At 37.2% G+C, this 26319-nt stretch overlaps 1 long non-coding RNA gene across 1 annotated transcript; it reads right to left on the minus strand.

Moving 5' to 3' along the window:
• Window positions 1-15184: 15184 nt before the first annotated feature.
• LOC114061012 lies at window positions 15185-25272 on the minus strand. The gene is made up of 3 exons (XR_003572026.1): window positions 25262-25272; window positions 24053-24054; window positions 15185-15255 (listed from the first exon to the last, which is right to left on the minus strand). It is a non-coding gene; the product is annotated as an uncharacterized LOC114061012 (long non-coding RNA).
• Window positions 25273-26319: the final 1047 nt, after the last annotated feature.

A 26319-nucleotide genomic window follows, 5' to 3' on the forward strand; every position in this document is an offset into this window, starting at 1 on the left:
TACAAGATTTTCTTAAAGCTGAAAAGGGAAAATTCTAAATCCCCAGTCTGCTAGCTTACAAACACACATTCTTTTCTATCTTGGCTCTTATTCTGTGCTGATCACCATAGGACTTGCAATGACAGCAGAGAATAAACATTCATTACCAGCTAATCGGTTAAAAAGGAGCCATGATAATATTTTTATTTTTTTTTACAGGTGAGGAATTAAATACTTTTCAAGTTTTATCAAGAAAGAAAGCAAAAAGTGTGAAAATGCCAATTTCTCTTGGTTTCTGGTTATTGAACAGGACAAGGCATATAAAAACCTGGACCAAAGGTTAAGGTTCTTTCCCCATGGAATCAAAACAGAGCAAACCAAGGACTGAAGGACTCCCTACAGGTCCCTCACATCAGCTTCCCCTGAGAGGGGAAGGCATCCTCAGTCATGCTCTAGCAGGTCACACAAAGCAACCCAGAATGTGACTGCAGAGCAGGGACGATGGTGGGTATGAGGGTACCTCTGAGGACTCCCTGATTTCACAGACTTCTCTGTCACTGTGTCTGCACTGCTCACAAACAGGTAGGAAGAAGGAGCAGCAACTTTGCACTATGTGACCAAACCGAACTAAAAGGTCACTACTTCAGTTAGAATATGCAGGCGAAATGTTTTAGGGACAATCCAGCAAAAAAGCCAACCCACTCAAATATAGTTAAGATTGTCTTAAATGACTCAGGATTAAACATTCCTTCTTACCAAGGGAGGTTATCTGTTTTTCTGATGTCACAATTTTCCTCTATAAAGTTTTTTCTACAAGCCAGTGTTGAGCTAGGAAAACAAAATAAAAAAAACAATCAAACAAAAGCCAAACCATGTTTCCTCTTAAAAAAAAAAAAAAAAAAATGGAAACACGTCAGGAAAACTCATTTACATGAAGATTTCAAAAGTCAGATGCTTTTAAGAAACACAGTAAGAAGTAAAATTCTTCATTTGTTCATCTCAGTATCCTGCATAAATTGTACAGTATAATTAGAAAAAAACAAATGAAAGAATAGTACTACAGCTACTCTTGTGGGGTTTGGATCAGGGTTTTTAATGCTCCTAAGTAGTAGAAAAGGCAACAAGTTCAGTGTAGTATCTGTGAATAGAATGGAGAAGTCTGGGCCTGTGGGAGCTGGATTGCACTGCAGGAGTCACCAGCTGAGGGTGAGTTCTAAAAGTTTTTCATGTTTGGCTCATTGGAAGTTTTCCTGGAGAGAGAAGATGGGGAGAGGAGAAGAAGGATGGTGAATTAATTTCAATATCTCTGTCTTTAAATAAAAAAGCATCTGTGGTTACAATTATTTGGAACATATGACTCATGGAATAGACTTATTTCATCAGTAAAAAAAACTTGTTTCATCAGCAAAAATTAAATATTAGGAAGTACAACCCTTGAAACTTTTTTTTTCAGTATCTTTGTCATATTGATCTTCTGTACTGGAAGTAAGAAAGAAACCTGAAGTTTAAGCATGAATATTTTAAAGTCATTTGGTTAAAGAGACAAATTTTACACTCAGAAAAAAAAAAAAAAAAAAAAAAAAAAAAAAAAAAAAAAAAAAAAAAAAAAAAAAAAAAAAAAAAAAAAAAAAAAAAAAAAAAAAGGCAAAAAAAAGAGCGCCTTTAGTGCAGAAGAAGTAAAATACAAATTATTTAAAATGAGTAAAGGAGGTCTTAAATTTGAAATTTTCTAAACACTGGCTATTTGTCCATTGCCATAAACTGATAAATGGGGAGATTGAAAATGTTGACCTAAATATAGAAATGCATGCAGAGGATTTACATGTAAAATACCTAATATTGATCTACTAAGTCTTAGGAACACCAAAGTGTGCCAGTTTAATACTGCTTTGGCATGGGACTGTTAAAGGCTTAGTGATAGCATAGGACCTTTCTTTTTATACTTTACAGATTTAGACTGAAAATTTCAAATATATGCATCTAAAATATGTACTTAAATCTACTTGAATCTACTGGGAAATGCCAGTGCTTTCACTTTTGAAAAAACAGGCTAAAATTTAACCCTTCAGTTCTGAACTTTCTGAACAGTCACCTTTAAGACAGTTGCCTAACAATTGAAAAATCATATACACAATTCCCTCCCAAGTATGCAGGTTTTTTGTGTTCTGTTGGATAAATATTTCAAGAAGAAGTGTAAATTACCATTTTTATTTAATCACTATTTTAAAAAGACTTAAAAGAGAGAAAAAAACTTTGTACTACTAGGTAAGTGAAGGGAATTTGAGTGGAAAAGTTAGAATGGACTTCCTCTTCCACACGCTGATCCAGATATAAAAATTAAAAGCTGTCAGGTCTAAGGCATGGGGGTTTTTTTCATTCATTTGCAGAAAAGGGAACATCTTAAAATTAGAATCTAAATCCAAATTCAGCTTGTGTCTGAGTGTGACTGCTAGCCAAGGCAGATCCAGCTCAGTGGAAAGAATTCTCAACTGTTATGAGGTAATTACAGTATTTGCCTTTCTAGTTAAGTTAGAGAGTTGTGATAATAGGAAGAAGTTTGAATAGAAAAGAGTGAGTGGGAATAAAATGAAAATTATGAAAAACAAACAAAGAACCCACACAGTTTATAATGCAGAACAGTTCTTTCATGTTGAAAGGCTTTGACATAGTTTCTTGTCTTAATTAATGTAAACAAAATCAAGAAAGATGTGAAAGACCATGAAGAAGAAAATATGATCAGGAATAATATGGGGAAAGGAAGTTGAATATCAGCACAATATTACATTAGAAATGGAAAATTAGGGGCAGAACCGGTTGAATACAGTGATTCAGTGTGCCTACCATCTTTCACATGTAGATCATGGGGCTACATTACACTCTATATTGCTCGTTTCAGCTTTTCATTACGAACAGAAGTGTTTTCATCACATTCTCTAAAAATCATTATCCTCTAAAAATATGCTTGGTTGGTAGCTTTTTTTCCCCAGGGGTATTTTGTTTCACTATGGTGTAAATACAGGTGAATTTCATGCTGAACTGGAACTAGGAGAGTAAATGAGAGCACAGCCATTTTGCAGCAAATATTCCAAGCACCTTAAATTCACTTTAAGTTTCACAGCAAGAGCTAATCATCACCAGTCTAAAAATGAAACAAGAAGTCTTTATACCAGTAAAGACAAAATTTGTCTGGATATTCTATTTTGGCCTCTTCTCTACAAAGAGAGAGTACAAAACACATTACAAAGTTCATGTTATTTTTATACTCAAGTAAGTTTAATACAATGAAAGGGAACAAATCAGACTATTAAGTCCCAGTTTAAAAACAGTCAGTAATTTATTGATAATAACTAAAAATTCTGCCTAGCCCCTTTAGTCAACTATCTGGAGTCACAGTCAAGAGTCACAGATGTTAAGAGCTGTTACAATGCCAATTTAATTTCCTGAAAATGAGTGCCTAGGCTAGATGAAGGATCTTACCAGTGTTCAACATGACTGATAAAAATGAAAAACAGAGCTGAGAGGAGATAAAGAAAAGGAGATAGTAGTGGAAAGAAGGAATTTTTTTTTGTTGTCAGTAATAGCTCAGCTGATCATAAATACTCTAATGCAGATACTCCTGAAAAAATAGTTCCTTGGCATGCCCTTTCATTTTTCCACCTGACTAAAGGATACCTACAGTTGCTCCTTGTCCGGTGCTCTCTGCAGGGATGATGTTCCCAAATGACATCACAGAACTCCCACACTGCAGCCCAGTTCTTGCTTCCAGAGGAGACCTGGCTGTTTTATGTACAGATAATCAATTGGCCCCAAAAGATAGAATGGGAATGAATTAGGACAACAGTGAATCTTTAGGGACACCACCACAACAAACTAAACAATAATATTGAACCAGCTCATCACGAACTGTTTCTGGCCAGTTGAACAAACTGAGATATTTTATTCAGGTCCAAAAACCTCAAAAATAAACTTTGTCTCAGATTACCTGATGTAATTTGAAAAAAACTTTCTGCAGACGTAATTTTTTTTCCTACAGAAAGCTTTTTTTTTTTTTTTTTTTTAAAGGAGAGATCTTTTTATGAAAGGAAATGTCAACCACATCTCTCAGTGATTTTCTTCAAAACCCCTTCAGGTATTTCCAAATTTAAGGAGCACTCCTCAGATCAAGGCTGGAGACAAAACAAAGACAGGGTTGTCAAGCAGCAAACCACAGAAACAGCTGGTGTGACCCTTGTATAATGTCAGTGATACTACTTGATCCAGACACCCTTACAGTGCAACTAATTTATTTTACTTGGCTGAAAGCTATATTGCACAACAACAGGCAGGCTTGGCATCAACACCATGGTCCACTTTTTTCCTGTCTGTTCTAATATCCAGGATGAAGAGATTGTTTGTATATCTAATATAAATACATCTGGATTTATCTTCCTGCCACTGGTCTTTTACTGCTTGCATCTCTTAGTTGAAGTATCACTAGTACCTCTCCAAGAAGGAGTTTACACACTATAATCAAATAATCTTTAATCTTCTGTTTAAAGAGCTAGTACTGCACGTTTAACATCTTGCTGTAAGGCAGTATTTCCAGCCCTTGCATAGTTACAGTAGTTCTTCTCTATGCTCTTTCCAGCTGTTTAATATCCAAGACACAGAGCTTGATTTCTCTGGAACTTGTTTAGTCATTGACAACTCTGAAAAAGGATTATAAAAGAGAATCAGTAATGTGTTAAGCCAGCCAGGTAGCAATGTAAATGCCAACATCTGAAGAGCTGGGCAGATAGCATTATCACTCGAGAGACCAACAAAGAACTTTCACTTTGCCTTCTTCCTCCTCCAAAGACAGAGGATCTTAAGGTCACAGTTCAGACCCACAGTTTTGCCATCATGCACCTGCAAGTTTAGAACTTTTGCTCTGACTTTCATCAAATGTCAGAGTCAGCAGGTATGTCTTCTCATGAAGTCAAATTACAAGTTTGAAGAAATTCCTGCAAATTGAAACCATACAGTTCTGCTCAGCTTTATCCTTAACTGTGCCTGTGTAAATCTTTCCTTCTTGCAATTCTTCCTTCCTCATTACATTTGAGTCTTGAGTCACTGAGCAATTGTTTCAGACTCAGAATCTAAAGTATTTCTCATTTTTTTCAACTCTGATTGATGTCATCTGTAATAAAATAAAGTATATTTCCAAGAACTAAAATATGAAATCACACCATGAGCCAAGAAAAAAGTTAAAGAGCATGTACACTTTTTCTGTTCTGCCTAATACAGTCATTCTCAGGCTGAACCAAGTAAAAACAATTGGCAAGACTTAAAAAGGACTCTAATAATGGCCAGTAGCAGTATATATCTGGAACCTTTCACCTTCAGAATGGATTTGGTCCAGATTGAGAGCAATTTAAAAGAAATATTGACTTCTGGATGCTTAGTGACCTGTGTAAAAATGAATTAATAATCCCAGCTGTTTCCTATAGGACATCACTAAAAGTGTCAGTGCTGTTGCCAGACCAAACGGCACCTTCATTGAAAGGTGTAAAAGATTTTTCACTTCATTTATCAATACAGCGCGCATAAATAGGTCACAGACCAGCCAAAGAAACTGAAATCCTTCCAAGTCCCTGGCAGATTTTGCTGTATCCTACAATCCATCACTTAGTCTACACATGTATGGGCAAGTGGTCCATGTGTTCATGTGCGGGGTATTGGATTGGATGGCAAGTGAGCAACTTCCTGAGGCTCCTGACAGTCTAAAATCATTGAACTGACCTAAACAGAGAGTGCTGGGCCTCTCTGGAGTGAATGGACAGGTACAGCATGAAGAAAAAAGTGAGGAGAAGAAAAAACATTGACTTTCTTTCCTACAACACAGCTGGACAATGCAGCTAAACTCATAATTTGTTGTTGGCAAAGGGCAGCAATCAATTACCATTCGGTTGAACATGGGCTATAAATGGAGGGAAGTGATATATTTCCTGAAGGTAGCTCTTGGAGATGTCAGGGATAGGTCAGAGAAAGAGGAAACATCAGCTCTTGCACAGATCTATGTGAAAATTCAGTTTTTCGTGAAAGAGCTGTTCAGTTGTAAAAAGAATGTTTTTGGCACATACAGTTTTCTTAAGCTATTTGCAGATAGTTAAAAATGCATTGTGTTCCAGAACTTTTAAAGTGCAGTGAAAAATGAGTAATAGGTCAAATCAACATCTGCATTTTTTAATTAGGTAAATAATTTAAAAAGGCTTTTACCAAGAAAAAGGTTTTAAATATTATTTGTCTAATTCTCTTCTGTCTGTGTAATTGTTCTCTCTCCTCTTTTGTTATTTCTAACAATTTACTCCCTCCTCTGAGCTTATGAAAAGTTTGCCCTCTTTAACTGAGGTTAAAATGAGAAGCTGGAATAGGGGACAGAAAAACATCTATACCACTTGCTTTCCTACTGTTCTTAAATGCAGAATATCACAAGGAATAGCATTTGCCAGGAACATCCACAACAGCCATCAAATCAAGAATAGAAATGAGGATTTTCTAGGTTTTCACTTAGGTTTTAGCACATTTCCAATGTGACTGTGAACAGGTCACTTTTTTCCATGTGTAAAATGAAGAAGGCAGCTATTCAAGAGTATTATGCAAGAAGAAATTAATTCTTGTTGGCAAAACTATTTGACACACTTAGCAGGCCACAAATGAAAGACACTACCAACTATATATACTTTACCAATTAGGTATGTATTGCATTGTATTCTTTATTGACGTGTAGTAATTAACAGAGTATTTAAAAGGATCTTCAATTCCAGATAGTGGTTACTGAGAAAAAGCAAGTAGCCCTAACCATGAATGAAGACAATGTGGATCAGAACACCTCTTCTAACTTTAGGCATCTTCAGACACACCTCTGTCTTACTGCTGTTAAAAGCTCCTATGAGGAAGACTAAAAGATTCTTCTAGGTTTCATTCATCTTGACCCAAAATAGCTATCTGAACTTGCCAGATTAAAAAAATTTAGCCATCGAGCCTAGATGAAGGTACCTACTCTGAAACCATCTAAAATTAGGTGAGATGAATCCTGCAATAAAAAGCTGGGAAAGCAGGAAAAGGACTGTTTTCAGCAAGATGATTCTTGTGTTGTTTTGACACTGAGCTGAGTACCTCTAACAGCCTTTGAATATCAAACCCACCTCACAATACTAATTCCAGGCTGAGACTTTGACATCTAAGGAAGTGAATCAAAATAATGAGGCCCCCACTTGCAACATGCATATGATGAGTAAGTAGATGAAACCATGATAATTAGAAACCCAAATGCAGGCAAAAAGTTGGGCATAGGCTGTGCATCTTTCTTTTTATTTTTTCCCCTCAGGCATTAACTTATCTTGGCCAAACCCTCCTTTCTACAAGTTCAGAGATATTTTAATTTTGAACTTCAAATGGAGTGCAAATAAAACACCAAACAAACTTAGGATGTTGCACAATTGTCAGTGGGGTTCATTTTAATATTTAATGACCTGGACACCTGTGACTATCGCTAAAAATAAAAAGAATTAATTTAAAAAGAATTATTGACATAATATAGCACATGATAGTCTGTTAATAAAAATGCATACTTCTAATTGAATGCTGGCACCTAGCCACCAACTAAGCACAACTTCAAAAGCAACAGCTGGGAAAGCATCTTTTAGATTTTAATTACAGTAGCTCATAAGCCACTTATCTTTTCAACTTTTTTCTTCAGAAAGCACTTCTGTTTCATAGGAGCGAGTTCAAAGGTATTTACAACATGTAGGGTAAGAGAACTGGCTCTGACATAGTCAAACTTCACTTGTAAATTTGAATTCTGGACTAAGACAACTATTCTCAGCTTTGAAGTGTGAGTCCCATTTGAGCCTGAAAGAATACAAGCTCTGGGCTTTCTGCTCAGGTTTCTTGATTCTTTTGTATCTCTATTTGTGGGATAAGAATTTCTATCGCATTTGTTCTTATCTATTAATTGTATTTTAGCATTATGTCAGGGCTGCCACTGAAACTGAAGCTGAATTGTGCAAGTATTTTACTAATTAAATACATAGTGATCACACATAATCTCAGAGGACTCAGTCATGAAAGGGAGAAGGCACTATTAAGAGTTTGGGAAATGGGAGTGGAGACAGACCTGAGTCCTGGAAAGAGATAAATTCTGTAGCTGCATTCAGAAAATTGTAAGTTGATGTTTAGAGCAAAACTATGGAAGTGTATATATGATTAAAACTCTAAATTAATTAAAATTATTTGGTAGATTGGCTACATGGATTGACATTTTTCAGGGAAAGGCACAGCGGGGGTTATGACGTGTTTCATCTAATATCCAAAGTCTTACAGTCTAGGAGCTACTGTGGAGTTCCTCCACCAGTAAAGAGACGAAGGGAGACAGAAAGAAACAGCTGCTGAATGACTCTTCCCAAACTAAAAGAGGTTTTGTCTCTGTTCACTGATTCAAGAAATCCAGATAATTTCCTTATATTAAACACCAACATTTTAGTCAGCTAAAATTAAACTAATTCAATCCTAAATCCAATGTCTTTGAGTCTCAGGTAAAACTCTCTGCCAAAATCTAGGAAATTAACTGTCTGTGATTTGAAACATGAAAATCATCCCAAGACCATTCCTCTTTTCCCCTGATATGCAAAGACAACTTCAAGCTAAAGTGTTTTTGACTGAAATAGAAACTATACAAAACAAAATAATGTTTACTATTTCCCTTATACAGTTCATAGAAAGAAAGTGTGACTTCAGTTTTTAAAAAAAGGAAAATAATCTCATTTAAAAACATACTGAGACATCCATTAACTGTAAAAATATTAGCACTTAACCACCAGGAAAAGATTATTGGAGTTAATAAGTACATTTGAAGGAGGACCTTTAAAGAAGACTTTCTAGAATGTTGTGGACCCCGTGAGGATATGTAGTAAAAACAATAAGGAAATCTATTTCATTGAAGATTAATTTATAAAACAGGATATGAGAACTGGCAAGTATCATAGCAGAGGACTGAGCCTGAAGAGTTCTGGAGGTCTTTTCCCATCCTCCAGAAATAACATACATAAGTACATGACAAATGCTTAAAGTTGCTGAAGGACTTTTTGGACTACAATTCTATCATCTATTAGCTAAAAGCTGTATCTAAACCAGTTAATCTAAAAGACAGATCAGTCTACCTTTTCTGGAAAATCAAAATTTCCTGTAGTCTTTTTGTGGGTTTTTATGACATTATTCATACAGAGAGAACAGCATGTCTTTGTAGGAAGATAAATAGGATGCAGAAAGACTTGGAGTCCTCTGTCCACTCTGCAGACATAATTCAGGCCAGACTTTGTCAAGAGACTAAGAAAAACATTACTTTGCTTTGTGTTAAGGTGTCCTGTCCTATCCTTCCAAAAGGTACAGGACTTACAGGAGAAAAGATAACAGATAGGAATTGTTCCTCTCCCTTCTTAGACGTGCATGAATCTGCCACAGAAGCTTAGAGCCTTGAGCAACAAGTTTATGAAGGAACACTTTTTTGCATTCAGTTCTAGTCCTGGAGGAAGTGGCAGAACTACGCATTTTTCCCTGAATTTTGCTCTCCTGTGTTGCATTTGTGCTTGTTTGAATGATAGCTTCAGAGTAGACTACTCTACAAAAAAATTAAAAGAAATTTAAAAGAAGTACACACTTGCTTACATGAGTAAGCTTACATGAGTAAGCATGTCCTACTATGAAAATAGCAAAAATTTGTCAGTACTTTTGTAATCTAGACACCTTCTGCAAAGGTCATCACCAATTTTAGGATGCCATGATGATGGTTGCACAGCCCTACCTGATTAATTTTTGTATATGTAGCTACAGCATCTTTCCCAGCAAAGTCCAATATATCCCACAAATTTTGCACTCTACATTTATACCAAAGGATACAAAAAAGAAAAGTTAATAAAGAACCTGTGATCCAGTGTAAACAGGATGAATTGAGTTTATTAATCATAAATGAAGGTGATGAGTAGTTCAGGAAGCATATAAATGAACAGGCAACCTTGCTGAAAGGTCAGAACCTTTCAGTAGTAAGCCGCCTCTCCTCATTTTAATGTAACTTTCTAAGTTGAGGGTCAGAAAGCATCACAAATACAACTACTAAATCTGAAGGCCATTTTACATCATTTTAGTTTTCTCTTATCCCTCTTGTTTAATAGCTCTGGGTTTAGAAGTGCAAACAACTTGGTAGATCGGTTTTTAGGAGATTCAACAGAAACATTTTTAACACAGGTAACAGCTGCAAAAGCAATAAGATTTCCTTTCCAAGAGTTTGACCTTCTACTTCATTGTAATTACAGTCGCTAGGCTAATCCTGGGGTAAAGGATCGGGATTATAACATTTATGTTATGTGTATACTCCACCCTGTGCTGAGGTTACTGTAAATAGTGATGCAGTTTTAAAGGCTTCTATTTCCCCTTTGAGATAAAATTTTTCTCAGTTTGCTGACATCTCCATCTTCAGAACGTTGGCTCAATCCTTCTGAATGCAACCTTCTCTGTACTATGCAAATTATGCTTTTTAAATTAAAATAAACAATTACATTTGTGTACATGTCTTCTTTTGTCACAAGATTTGAGGGAAGGGGGAGAGATTTCTAATGGCAAACATCCATTTAGATGTCAAAGAGAGTTTTGTATGTCCACTGAATTAAAACATCATTTGCTGTCAAGCCTTAAAGATTTTGGCATTTCTTCTGATTTCTATTTATGATAGCTCTCAGAGGACATGCTGTGAAGTACTTTTGCCTGCTTTAGGACCAATTGCATGTGACAAATGCATTAGTTTTTAGTACCAGAAGTGGACATATAATTTGATGAAGTATGTCTTTAAGCCATCAGCTGTTGTCTGCCACCAGCTTTTTACAAAGACACTTTAAACAAGATCACCCCCAGCTGCCTTGACAATTAAGTCTCTTTTCCTCCTGTAACCAGACCAAAGCCAGCTTGAAATCAGCAGGAAGACTTCAAATGGGAATTGGATCAAGGCTGTAAGCTAAAAATTTCTAGACCTCATTTCCTTTACGTGGGAAACAGCAATGCTCCCTGGTGCCCCTGGGCTGTGCTCATAGAGCTCCTGTTCTGCACAGGTGAAGACATGCACAACATTTCCAGGCTTACAGAGCCAGTCTGGGAGGACCACATCACCCCCACGGAAACGGGTACCTTTCTAGGCTGTGCCCTGCCAAACTCACCTGCGGTGTCCCTCTGCACCTTACTGAGCACACTTCCCAACTCATCACATCCCTGCAATTGTTACCACAAGCTCCAAGTGTGATTCCTCTGAGCTCATTTGTGTTATTCCAAAGGTCGTGGTGCAGCTTATACACTACGTGTGAGAAAACTACATCAATGTATTTTCAGAGATTTGAGCACCCCAGTAAAGGTACAGCTCCTTCAGACATCTGCCAATTGTTTTTCCTTACAGCACATGATGGCAATATATAGTTGTAGTGGGTTAACCCTGGCTGGACGCCAGGTACCCACTACAGCTGCTCTCTCACTCCCCTCTGCAACTGGACAGAGGAGAGAGAAAAAAAAAAAAAAAAAAAAGTTAAGGATTCATGAGTTGAGATAAGAGCTGGGAGAGGTCACTTACTGATTAGCTTCATAGGCAAAACAGACTCAAAGTGGGGATAATACTTAAATTTATTACTAATAGGATCAGAGCAAAAGAGCAAGAAGTAAAATAATCTTAAAAACACCTTCCCCCCCCCTTCCTTCCATGTTCTCCCTCCTCCCCCCCCAGCAGTGCAGGGGGACAGGGAATGAGGGTTTCAGTCACCTGTTTCTGCCGTTGCTCAGGGAGGGGAGTCCTTCCCCTGCTCCCATGGGGTCCCTCCCACGAGAGACAGTCCTTGATGGACCTCTCCAGAATGAGTCCGTCCTACAGACAACAGTTCTTCATGAAACTGCCATCCCATGGGTCCCTCCTCCATGGGGTACAGTCCTTCACGAATGAGCTGTACTGGTGTGGGTCCCCCACAGGGGCTACAAATCCCACTCAGGAAAAGCTTCTCCAGCATGGCCTTCCCTCTCCATGGGCTGCAGTCACCAGCAGGACCCTGCTCCATTTTGGGCCTCCAGCAGGATCACAGCCTCCTTTGGGCATCCACCTGCTCCAGCATGGGAGCCTCCGTGGGCTGCAGGTGGGTCTCCACATCCAGATGATCCTCCATGGGCTGCAGGTGGGTCTCCACACCCTGATGTCCCTCCATGGGCTGCAGGTGGGTCTCTACATCCAGATAATCCTCCATGGGCTGCAGGTGGGTCTCCACATCCAGATAATCCTCCATGGGCTGCAGGTGGGTCTCCACACCCTGATGTCCCTCCAGGGGCTGCAGGGGCACAGCTGCCCCACCATGGTCTGCACCACGGGCTGCAGGGCCTCAGCTCTGGTGCCTGGAGCACCTCCTGCCCCTCCTTCTGCACTGACCCTGGTGTCTACTTTGTTGTTCACATGTTCTCACTCTGCTCTTCCCTGGCTGGAATTCTGACTGCACAATAACTTTTAAATATGTTATTACAGAGGTGTTACTATCACTCTTGATTGACTCAGCCTTGGCCAGTGTCAGGAAGCCCATCCTGGGTCTGGCTGGCATTGGTTCTACCAGACAGGGGATGCTTCTGGAGCTTCTAACAGAAGTCACCCCTGTAGCCCCCCGGCTACCAAAACCTAACACAGAAACCTGCTACAATAGTCTACGTTTTTAGCCCCACTAAGTATGTAAACTCATCTTAAAGTATAGGTTAATTATTAAGACATCTGTTTGATTCACTGAACAGCTGAAAAACACCTCATTAAATCTTTTTTTTCTTGTCTTTTGATTTTTCATTTTTCAGTAGCCAGCTGTATGCTTTCTGAATTATCAGCATCACATGCTCAACAACACAATTTCTTTGCTGTTCCAATTAAACAATTAATTAATGCCTATGGTACAAAAATAAGAAACTAAGGAGGCATAGAAGATGTACAATGAGCAATGTTTTGGTTTGTTTTTTTTTTTTATTTCCAGTCTGGTTTGTGAAACCTTCTGGGAAAGCTGCTATGGTCTTATCACTATATTTTCATAGCTTCCATTTTCCTGATATGTTTTTATCTAAGCCAGTCAAACACCAAAAGGATCCAATACTCTACAGATTACATTATTTGATGAATGTTTCTGTTATTTGCTAAATAATTTATCGAACAAAGCTGCAGAAGCTAGTCAAATGCAACAAAACACTGCTCATCACATAAATTATTTGATAAAAAAATGGAAATAATTGTCAAAGGGTGTGTGTGACAAACAGTATTTGGCTTAGGTTGTTGCATACCTGACATATGTGACAGTTTACAGAGTGAAAGAGCTTTGAGATTATTTGGGTCCAAAAGCAGATCCCAATCGCAGAGACCTAACAGTGTTAGAAACACTAGGAACGGGAGCTTCAGTTTGGAAAAATCACTGCTCATTTGCAATTGTAGCTGCCTGAATAACAACATTTAAGTTCTGTTGGATGGTACTTAAATTCAATTCCTTCTATTAACATACCTGTAGTTTTTAGTATTCTAGTGGAAAAAGTAACAACAGTTTTTCTTCACTGAAGAATTAAAGGACATACCTAACTACAGCAGCAATGTCATCAATACTCCTCATGAACAGTTTTAAAATTTTAGGAGACTCTAAAATATGATATTATCTACTGACTTACTGCAACAGCAGGGGAAATCAAATCACCCGTGAATGTCTTATTAGAGCAATCTCTCTTTGACACATCTCTTACATCTCACTTTTACATCTTCAGTGCATTTTTTTAAATTAAAAAAAAGGTAAAAATATTTCAAAAAATAATCACATTAGTGCTTGCCTGAAAAAGGAATTACATGTGAAATAATGAGGAAAAGAAAAAAAGAGATAACTCTGGGATTGTAAAGTGAACTACATACATCTCTATTTTGCTAAAAACCTAGACAGTTGTTCCTCCTGTAGACTGTGGGCAAGTTGCAGTCTTTATGTCTTTAGTCACAATTTCTTTTCGTTCAATTCCTTTTGCGGACTGGTTATTTTTAAGAAGTGCCAACTTGTGCCTTATTTCCCTTTATAGTATGAAGGGCAGTAAAGCCACAGAAAGAAACTTGTTGTATGCTCTTTTTTTCCGAAAGAACATCTTCAAAATCAAGTAAAATACCTATCTTGATTTTTCCTCCTGCCAGTTGGAGCAATGCAGTTTCCTGGAGAAGCTCCACGCCACTGCAGTGCTTTACCACGTTACTCAGATACGTCTCCCAAAGCATAACTGATGTGTGATCTCAAGAGCTTGCCTCACAGACTGTGTGAGCTGGCATGTCTGTTTATTTCTATTGCTTATATTAGTCCCCTCTTCACTTCAATGTCAGGGGCGACAGACTGTCCTTTCTTCTTAGTTTTATGGTTTTAGTCACATGGATGGATATCCATGGATGGATATCCACGTTCTGCATCTTTAAGAACCACAAGGATTAAGCACTGCTGTTCACCAGGGCTGCTTGCTTGGAGGTTCAGCTCAACAGACAGAGCTTTGTGCAAGAGCTATGAGAGGCAACAATAGTAGGATGCAGGTGATTTGTGAGGTCCTTGAATTCACTAAATCCTCAGAAGCTCTTAAAAATCTTCTAAAAGAAGTTTTACAGGCCAAGTTATCTCCCAAGGTCATTTATAATAGCAGTTTGGTACCTGATGAGTAGGAATACCTTGAACTGGCAGGAGCATGGACTTGGCCGTGCGGCCTCACCTCGAATATTGTGGCAGTTTTGGTCACCGCAATATAAGAAAGATATTAAACTGTTAGAAAGTGTCCAAAGGAGGGCAATGAAGATGGTGAAAGGCCTTGAGGGGAAGCCAAATGAGGAGCAGCTGAGGGCACTTGGTCTGTTCAGCTGGAGAAGAGGAGACTGAGAGGAGACCTCATCACAGTTACAACTTCTTCAGGAGGGAAAGGGGAGGGGCAGGCACTGATCTCCTCCCTATGGTGACCAGTGACAGGACCTGAGGGAATGGCCTGAAGTTGTGTCAGGGGAGGTTTAGGTTGGATATTAGGAAAAAGTTCTTCACCCAGAGGGTGGTTGGGTACTGGAACAGGCTCCCCAGGGAAGTGGTCACAGCACCAAGCCTGACAGAGTTCAAGTGTTTGAACAATATTCACAGGCACACGGTGTGACTCCTGTAGAGTGCCAGGTGTTGGACTCGATAATCCTTGTGGGATCCTTCCTACTCAACGTATTCTGTGATTCTATGATCTGCTATGATCCCCAAATTCTCTTTCATTTTTTCTTAAACAGGAGTTAAAATTTTTCTCATTATGAAGAAAAGAACAACCTGATAAAGGGGACTTTTGTATTAGATGATCACAGAATCACTGATGGAAATTCTGAAGGAATAATGGAAAAGTATTACAAGTTGTTTCAATTTGATTTTTTTTTAGGTCACAAATTAGAAGCTATTGGAAAACCATGATGCATGTTCACATAGCCCAAAGGGGAGTATCAGTGATGAATCATTGTTTGCAGCTCACACCTATATTATATTAATTGCTAAAACTGAGGTACATAACTCATTTACATGCCAGCATATTATATTATTGATTCATAGAAAAAAATCTTGCAAAGCAAAAAAAAAGATTATGCAGGAATGTTTCCAGAAGCTGGCTACTGTTCCCGGTGATTCAATAGAATCCCATGCTAAAACCACTCACTGATTAGGGGCAGAGATTTGCACGATTTTTAGGATCAGGGATTACCTTGACTATTAAGAAAAATTCAATTTATTTTTACAATTCATTAGAGTACATTATTTAATTATGATTTTATTATATCAACATATTGCTTTGGAACATACCAATACAATTTAAAAAATATGTGGGATATTACTGAGATATTTTGTTTTAAATGTATACCTTTATCATTTGGTAACATACCACACAAGTGAAAAACTAATTTTTTGAGAAAGTTGAAATATTTGTTTTGACAAAAAATTTAAATGTAAATTTTTCATCCTGATATGAAATTAAATCAAATCTTGAAAATCTTCACAAGGAATGGAATTTCAGTCCGTTCTAATTAGACTGTTGCATCAAAAAGAATAAAGGTCTATTTGAAAATGATTGTGTTGCTTTTTTTTGTGATTGTGATTATCTTAGGATCAAAGCTCTACCTGAAAATCAGATTAAAGCACACCTTTAGGTAATGTATAAAACAACAGTGATGTTTTCTCCTTTATGTTGATGAAGAAGCAGTGTTCTTTCCTTTTAAAATGAATGCATTGCTGTTTTGATCTTTTCTGTAAGAAAAAACCCACAGCCAAACAAATTCAAAAAATTGTAAAACTTCCTGTATTTTTCCCTGGATCTGTAAATTAATTTCTTACTTTTACAGCCATATGAATGTCTATGCATCTTAGAACTTTTAAAAATCCCTTTTTATTGCAAATTCACATCAATATGAAAACTCTCACTCATTTCTTGGGTGACAGTTCAAAACTGTCAGCCATCACAAGTAGAATCATTGATTTGATGCAGAAAACAAAACAACCATGTGAATTACAAAAGCATACTTCTCCCTAGTCTTTTGCATTAGGCAAGTCACTTCTCAGTCATCAACCACAAGTCCTACACTTGAGAATCCATCCTATGTATTTCATTTAATTGTGCTGATGCAAACAGTTTTTTCAAAGGCACAAAGAAGACTTCCCCCGTGTCGTATATTTATAAGGTGCAAAGCATGGGTTTTGTATAAAATTTCTTGTTTCACTTTCCTGATTGTTTTTCTCCTCTCAATATTGTCTGCAGAACTACATGGCAGTAAGGGAAGTCAAAGACTGGAGTAGGTTGTCAGAGAGGTTTTGTCATCTCTGCTCTTAGAGGTGCTCAAGATCCAACTACATGTAACACTCAGCAACGTGATCTGACACCACCTGCTTGGAGCACTGAGATAGAGGAGGTGGCTTTTAGAGCTCTCTGCAAAGTAAAACAGTCCATTAATTTAGCCAAAGGTTTTATGACAGTTTCTGTGGAATGTTTTCCTGACCAACCTCAATGCTCAGGAAGAAGCAGCCTGGTTTTGGGTTTTCTTGTGTGTGGCTTTTTCTTTGGTTTGTTTTGTAGTTTGGTTTATGGTTGTTTTTCTCTCAGGTGTTGCTCTCCTCCTACTACTTCCTGTACTATTCGAGCCTCCCAGTGTCTTGCCGTGTTTATCCCAGAGGAATTCTTCACCACTGGTGCAGGGTTAATTTGTAAAGGAGAAAAAGGAGCGCTTTTAAGTTTTTATTGATATTCTGCCTGCTGGATAGCTGATGATCATTAACGTCAGCCTAAAGGTTCTTCTCTCTTTCATCTGGTTTAGGGCTCTTTGACCAGCTCTTGCTAGTTATGCCACAGCTGTCATATCTACTCCTCTGCCACAGTTTTGGAGCTGGCAAAACAAAAGGGTTGCCTGTGCCTCACCTACAGCAAGTCAGAGTATTAGATTGTACCACAGATAAAGGTGAATTCACAGCTACATGGAACGTCTGAGTTGTAAGTAAATCTCACCTATTTCTGCTGCAGCTGTGATGGGATGCAAACAGCTGGGTAGTATATTAAAACACTGCAAATGTTTATTCAAAGACAACTGCTCAGAACCCTGCAGTGTAGTTAGCTGGACATTTCTTCTGCTGCTGACTTAACTAAGATAATATGAATTATAACGTTATTTCCAGCCATGGTCATCAATATGTTAGAGATATTACTATAAAATAATAATAGAAAGGAGCCATTTTCAAGGCTCTCTTGTTGACTTCCCCTCAAACCTGATATTTATGGATTTTGCTTAGAATTTCACAAAACCCAATTGCATGATATAATCCACTTATTGCTCTTCAAATGCATCCATTTTGTTTTACAAATTTTACAAGCCTCATTTAGAGACTAAGGAAAGCTCTTTTCTGATTAATTTCTGGCAAAATGCTCAGTGCTTCTTTCTAGGCCTCTGCTATTCTGAGTCCTCAGATTAGGAACACATTATTCTGATAGCTTCAGTGTGATTCAATTGTTGTGAATAGGCCTGAATTTTTACATCTGAAGCAAAAGCAATCTTTGCTCAACTAACTCTTTATGAAAATCAACTAATACAGAAGAAAAGCTGATCTCTTTACTTGGGGAATTTGAGGTACCCCAAGCATTGTCCACATGCCTTCTCCCAAACAAGAGTCTTTTAGCCTTTTTAACATAAAAAATGGTTTCATGCTTGGCTCATTACAGTGAAACCACTGCAGATTAAACCTCTCTATCAATTACAAGCAGCTGAACATCCTTTAGCATCAAACAGAATGACAAAAAGCTACACTATAATGAGTAATGGCTAAGGCCAATTGCTATTTAATTATGTAGATGACTTAACATCTTTTCATTGATGTTATCTGTATGTTTCAGAATGAAAGTTATCATGGATTGCTTTGCTACAGCTCTTACAGTGTATGATAGCAGAAGTAAAAAGGAAGTCTTTCCAGAGAGAAATGGCAAAAACTAGAAAAATATATCGGCCCAGCAATACCAGTCACACTTCACCATGCACCTACAACAGATAGGAGCTTCTACATATTGTGGAAAAACGAAATTCACGCATGACAGCTTACAGTGGGGAGGAAGCTTGAAAGAGAGAGTGACAACTGCAGCAGGAAGAGCCTATGTCATGAGCAGTTCCCATGAAGATGTCTGGTCCCTGAATTTTGCAAGTGGGAGATAAGAAGGACAGTGAAGTTAGTCATAACATGAGAGATATTTTAGATGGGAAGGACCTGGTAGGTCATCTGTCCATCCCTCTGCATAGGCAGGATTATACTTTGCAGTATCTTCTCAAAAAGATTGTTCAGAACAATTTCACATGAGCAGAGGAATGGAGTAAAGGACATAATAGATCTTTTCCATCTCTAACTTCTACAAGTCAAGAGGTCCAGTCTGTAGCTGGTGTGAGGTGGCTGTGGGCACAAATACCGCAAGTGTTTTAAGAAAGGAAATTTGGAGAAAAATTCTATGCTCGGATCAAATCAAGCAAGTACATGCAAAATGCAGTGTTTGATGTTAGTGAGCACAGAAATTACCCCATAAAGGACATTCAGTTCACTCACAAACAGTGACCCCATTACTGGGTGCATAGTGCTGCATTTTTGTCAACTTGTATATGTGGCTCACATCATTCAGACTGATAGTTCTATACTATTTAAAAGAATTAAATTATTTCCATTAATATTTATTATCAATGGAATCTTGCACTCATACTTATTTAAGCTTTCAGTTTGAGACTATAAAAACATAAACTGTTATAGAAAATGTTTGCTTGTATATTTACATTTTGGGAATGACAAAGTTTGTTTAGCAACTATTATTTTTCTTGAATTAAATGAAAATAGCAGCACTTGAAGTATATGAGGTCAATACCAGAGCAAGGAGTGTAAGACATGTTTTTTTATACACATCCAAAGTGAAAATTTCAGAGTATGAAGAAAGAAGTAAATCATGGTTCTTTGCAGTTCTTAGGAAAAGCATAAAGGAGGAGACAAAACTCTTGAATATGCAATCAAGTGACAACTTTTAAAAGCCTCCTTCCAAGAAATCTTTAAATGTGATTAAAGCTAAGAATGAAGGGAATCCTGCTGATTGAACCTAACCATAAATATATTCATTTGCTGAATTTGAACATAAAAGCAATTAGAGGAAGAAAAAAATAAAACAGACAAGCTGTTGGCTGGACAGTTCTTAAAATAAATTGGTTTGCCAAGACAAGGTTTTGCAGAAATAAGAAATTTAAATCTATCTTCATTTTGCATTCTCCCTCAACATTAGGTAATTTTTGTGGTCACTATGATATAATTGAACATAAAAGAGGACAAGCAGTGTTTCAAAATAGCACAGAGGCACATGCATATTTTCCTACACAGATATAAGTATTAGCAAAAGTCTGAATCTGAACTGAAAATAGAAAATGTCAGAACATCAAATACAGTGTTTCATATTTAGCTCCTGATAGCCTGAAGGAAAATAGCTGGCAAATTATGACCTGCTAATAATAATAATCTCTGTAGATAAAATGTTATGGTTGAGAGTGATATTCAAATGTATGTATTATTGATAGATTAAGTTTGCAAAATCAGTAATTGTAACTCCTCATAATGGCTTACATATCCAGCATATGGACATATGAAAACATGTACATGGTCTAAATATGGATACGTGCACTTCTTGGAGCTCTCCAAGTTTCCCTGATTTCTCTCCTACTCTGTTGTCATTTAAGACTTTGTTAAATTTATATGTTGGAGATTACAGCATTTCACAGTTTCTAGATTCAGCAGATTTTCTTTTTCAATAACACTTTTTGATTTTGTACCTAATCCTACGGTAGCCTTTGAGTCTTGATTACAAATGCACAATCGATGTCATTGGAGTAGCTCAGCACTGATCTGTCTGAGGGAGCAGAGTCCTTTCTTAATTAGCACTTACCAAAGAGCAGCCAAGATGCTCTTCTAGTTTGATGGTGGGGAACTGATCTAGTTGCAACAAAACTTAATTTTTCTTGAAGAGATAAATCCTCTAAAGAGAATGTTTCTCACACGTCCTCCAAAACCACCACAGCTCCATATCTTTGCAGTGAAGAGCACACCTGAGAAACAATGCTTCTCCAAGCAACATGTAGGAAGAAAATTTAAGACTGATCAATTTAGTAATTAAAGAGTAATGTCTCTATAAAAGGAACCTTATTTTGAAAACCATTGAGCTAACATGAAGAAACCATGGTGAGAAATAAAGAAAATACTTTCACTATTTCTAGCTTTAAAAATCAAGATAACAGTCAGAAATGCATTCGAGAACTAGTCATATCAGCCTTGGGGCACAGACCTGGAAGATCATTAAATCAGATTCTAAAGCATGTCAAATTATGTGTGTGATGAAATACCATTGTAGTGGAACCACAAATAAGTTCTCCCTATCAGTTGGCATAGATTAATGGGTACAGAAATCACTTTCCAAAACAGTAGGTGCAAGAGAAGCCCACTTGTTATTTCCATTCTCCTGTAGGTGTTTCTGTTACTAATGGCCAAGGAGATGCTTGCTTGGATAACCATTGCAGCTGCTTGGACTCTGCAAGTCAGCTCAGCCTTTTATGGAGATGGCTGAACACATTTCCTCTGCTAATTTTTTTTTTGAGTCAGATCTGATTATCCACATGCACCGCAGCAAAACAGTCGATGTACTTTCACACAAGCACTGCTGGGTGAGGCACTGCAGTTCAATGACTAGGGATCCATTATCAGCCAGTGATTTTGTCTGTGACTTCAGGCAAGCCACTTTACATCTCCCTGCCTATGTTTCTATCTCCTCTTTCCCACTTGGTCTGCTTTGTTTATTTAAATTCTACACCTTTCCACGCCAGCATTATCTCTCACCAGGTATTTGTATCACATATAGCAAAATGTTTAATAGTTTTCGCTTGGGCTTTCATTCACAGATGTTGCTGTAACATCAATAGTATTTACTTTTTTATTTATATTAGTATCATAGAAAGAGAAGTGAGGACTCTACTATGACAAGCATTGTGACTACACAGAAGAAAAAGAAAGTCTGTTCCTGCTAACTTTATTCTTCAAAAACCTGTGATACCAAATAAATTAGTTTCATAGTACATGTTTTGAGGATTAGTTTTTGTGTGACATCAAATACTTTACTCTTTGAGAATGTCTGTGAATGTGAACACAAACATGTTTAATAGTTTGATATCAAAAATAAAGTTTCTTTCTGTTTTCACAAAGTCATACACAATTTTCTGTTCTTTTAGAAATTCTCATTCTTAAACAGCAGTAGCCACAAATTGGAGAAAAGAGATTTTCTTAAGACAGGTATAGCCATTCACAGATATTTAACTCAGGTAATTTCACAAAGCATTTTACAAAAGTCAGAATCACACAAAATTCGGGAGCAGGGTCTAAGGTTTGTGAAGGTGAGGGTAGAATGGAATACAGTGGACATATTTTTACGTTCTTCTGACAGGGTTTTCATAACTTCATCAAGTACGTGGAGAGAAAGGAATGACATGTAAGTTCCTAATAGATATACCAAATTTTTATCTCTTACCTTTCTGGAATAACATTTGGATTTTCAGACACAACGCTTTGATCAACTTTCAGCCTTTAGGCCTCTCTGAGTCTATAACTTGGACCCTTCATTTTGCTCATGAAACATTTTCAGCAGTGCCCTATCAGCACCAGGAAATGAGCTCCTCTCCATTCAAATATCTGTGGTAACTGAGACATCCATTTAGACATAAAAATCCATTCCACAAAATGAAAATTTCCTTTTCTCTCTCTCTTTTTTTATTTATTTTTTTTTAACTATTGTTGAGTCTAAAGCAGAGTCAGCAGTTTCCCTGTATGTCAATAGAAATATAAAGAAAGCAGGAGTATTTTTCTCAATGCAATCTGGCCACAGGCACCACTTCAGTTTAGAAGAGGATGTTTTGGTAGAAAAAGAATAAAAAGTCCTGATGGAGTCACCATATTGTTTGTTCTTCTATATCATCTTTTCTCTCTAAGATATACAAACCACAGGCTCCCTTAAAATGAGGGGGCAGCAGAAGGCTGGAGGTCATCACCCCATTTGGCCCACAATAATGTGCTTAATAATGCGCTTCTGATCCACCAAGCAGAAAAAAAGGAAAGTAAGTAGGTGAGAATGTTGAAAAATTAGGAGTCATTTGTTCCTTTTGAGATAGGTGATGTCACAGCACTGTGTCTCATTCAGCAGTTTAATGTAGTGGCAGGCTAAGCCAGGCATGCTTGGTTTGTCAGAAGTAAGTCAGGTGAGGATTTCCGTGCTCCTCTCTCTGCAGTCGCACTCCATGCAGTGCTAAGCGAAGCCCTGATCCACTAGAGGCAATGTCTTGCCTGTGCAGACTGCTATAATATATCATTTTCAGTTCATTCTTTCTAATTACTTTTTTTTTTCCTGCAGAAGATTTCTACAACTACAGGCAATCTTAATCCTAATAAAGAGAACATTTAATAAATATTACTCATGCAATTCTTAGAGGTCCCGTTGAATCCTAATACATAATCACTCTATTTTAAGCTTTGGGATGTAGATGATAAAGTGAGCAGAGGTGATTCAGAGTAAGGGCAACGCATTGCCACCTTTCTTGCTATGGAAAGACACTCTTCTGTAGTGCTTAAAATGTAGGGAAAAGTCTAGTGATTGATTAGCTAGTTAAATGATAAGGAGGTATATCAGGCAGGGATGCAGAAAAGTACAGATGATAAGGACAATCAAGTATCCTTGATCTGAAAAAATTACAGTGCTTTCTAATCATTTAAATTATATTTTTAAGTGAGAAAAATCTACTGCACTGAGTCTTTAATTTTCCACACACTTTTTTTTTTTTTTTTTTTTTTTAAAAAAAGACAAAAGCAATGGGAATTGTGTCCATCTTTTTTTTCCAGTGGTGTAATCTTTTCTTGAAAAGAAAATTAGTGCATCATCAGACTTTCATTTGTCCATATAACATTTATATTCTTTGATCTCTTACTGGCATATTGTAATACTGATAATTATCTACTTCTCCTGTTTTTTATAATATCGTGTGGCATTCTATTATGTTATACATTATTAACAATATTATACATATAATACAGTTCTGCTGAATCAGTTGTGGAAGTTGTACAGTATCAGGTAGGCTATTAGGCTTCAAATTAATGATCTCTATAGGTCACAGGCACACTAAGGATACTCATAAAATATTTTCATTGTGATTTTCAGGACCTTGTACAATTATATTAATATTTCAGATATTTTATGCATTTTACGTTCAAAGGGGAGCGATCTTCATGATTAGATGACAACTTTCCATTTTCTTATTATTCAGCCTCCATTACCATAAAACCCTGTGCTGTGACGATTCTGCTTTTACTTAAAAAGTACTTGCAACAAATTTCATTAATATGTCAGAAGCTTTACTACTGATCTGGTTAGATCAGTAGTTAGATAAGTTGGCTGCTGACAATTCATAAACTTCTGTTATTGGGACATCTTCGAGTTTCAAAACCTTTTTCTTCCTTCACTTTTGTTGTGGTAGAATCCAAAAGACTCACTAATATTTATTTATTTATTTATTTGTTATTCCTTTCTTTTTGTAGTTAGTTGTAGAAGAAGTATTTCCTTTCTTACTCATGAAAGTGTGTATAGTCTTTTGCTAATGGGCCCTGTCATGAGGGGCTTGCTCATACACATAGAAACAGCTTGTACTGTTTTGTCTGGTAGGCAGCACTAGTTTTCTGGATCGCTATTTTGAAATGCTGTAGCTATCATTTATCTCTACACTATCTCCATTAGGAATAATTTTTCATTTTTATGGGAAATTTTAATTTTTGTAACAAAATTGTGTTAACTTTGCATCTTCATCACTTTCCTGTCTTTGTCTTTTTCCTTTTTAGAAAATTTGGACTGGTATTGAAAGCCTTCTTAGGTGTTTTATACAAACTATGCAGTTTCCAGAAGATAGTCCATCACGAAAGACTGAACTACCTCTGAGGACAAAGTTCAGATCTAATCTAATGACCAACCATGGTTCTCCTATGAAGACACATACATTTTTTAGGTTATAATTTTTCCCAGGGCTATCAATATTTTAATATAGTTGCCAGATAACAGTGAAAGTGATAGGAAGATAGGAGCAGGAAAAAAAAAAAACAACTAGGTTTCTTGGAAATAGAGCTCAAGTAGTAATTGTTTTTTTCTCATATAGATGGGCATCAGGAGTCACATACACTGTTCCACGGCAAGATTTTATTCTCTGCAAGTCCTAGATCTGCTACAGCTTCCTCTAGTTTAGTCTTACTCATAAATCCAGTCGAATTTACTGGTGTCCATATCTAAGCAGATGCCTTTATCTGAGACCAGATCTTGGACAGCATCTCTGCTTTTGCTGGCCTGCTGGATGCCAAGGCCAATCCTGCTTTGTTTTACTGCTCCAGGAGCAAACCCTGATAGGTTTTGCTGTGAAGATTCCTCTGAAGCCATAGCATTAGTTCCAGCCTCCAGGGCACTATGGCCATAGATCAAACACTTACCAAAGGGGAAACCAGAATAAATTAGTGCTCCTTACATCAAAATTTCCTGTCAACCAGAAGGAGTTGTTATCTTCCTCTGCCGACCTTTAGCTTTGGTCATACAGTGAAACCACCTGTTTGGGAACAAAGGCAAGTTTTCACTCCAGCTGTACTTCTGTACACTTCCATGAGTACAAAAACACGGCAGCATTATTCACATCTTCAAAAAAGGAACAAAACTCAGTTAATACAATAAGAAAGATACGAGCGAAGCAACTATGGGTAATCAGGTTAAGAAATGTGATTTTATAATTTTTGAGCTGGCTTTTCCCTCTCCTCCCCTCTGGCAGGCACAAAGAGTTCCAACCCAGCCTAGGGTCCAGGTATGCCTCACCAAATACTGCTATGCCTGTTGTTTCAGAGTGTTGAAATACTTATTTAAATATAAAAAAGAAGTGATGTTCAGCTGTTAAAAGCTAGTAATTGGGGAAGGATTTAAGTGAGTAGCAAAGTTTGAGAGACGAAGCAAGGAACTAATGAGACCAGAAATTTGAACCTCGCTTTTAAGCATCATTTTCCCCACTACCTGGTTCAGCACAGAATTAAGCTCTGTGGGATTTAAACAAGTTAGGCAAATATTTATGTGCCTTGCCAAAAAAGGACAGTTTGCTGAGTGATGTTTTATTGAATCAATGTTCTGCTACCTCCAATGAAAATCTAACCACAGTCAACTACAACTGACAATTCCATGCTTTGTTTATTTATTTATTTATTTATTTCCAAAGGTCATGCATTTGTATCCAGAACATCTCTTGTCTCCCATTTATTATACTATTTCAGGGTTGGTTAATCTTTACAATATTGAATTATGTAAGTTTCTAAAGCACAATTTCCCTGTTTCATTTTTTTTTAGTAGAAAATTACTACATGTTTAAAAGGTTATGAAAATTAATTATACCAATATTTACTCACATCTGTGGCATTAGAAACTGCTCAGAAAAGAAGAGAAGATATCCAGATGTCTCTTATTTGGGTTGTAGGAATTTAACATTCCATTTTAGGGATTTGGAATCTGTCTTTTTTTCCCCTGTAGTTAAAAAATACATGTAGACAGATGCAGACACCTTTGCATTACATCTGTAGGCCACAGTGATGTAATGAAGCTGAAAATGCAAGAAGAAAGCTTCAATTTACTTTGCTAGAGTTGTGCCTAGCAACTGTAAAAGAGACA

The sequence above is a fragment of the Empidonax traillii genome, unplaced genomic scaffold (genome assembly GCF_003031625.1).
Source record: "Empidonax traillii isolate 1590-97213 ecotype Southwest subspecies unplaced genomic scaffold, ASM303162v1 scaffold305:size1471525, whole genome shotgun sequence".
NCBI classification, from domain to species: Eukaryota; Metazoa; Chordata; class Aves; order Passeriformes; family Tyrannidae; genus Empidonax; species Empidonax traillii.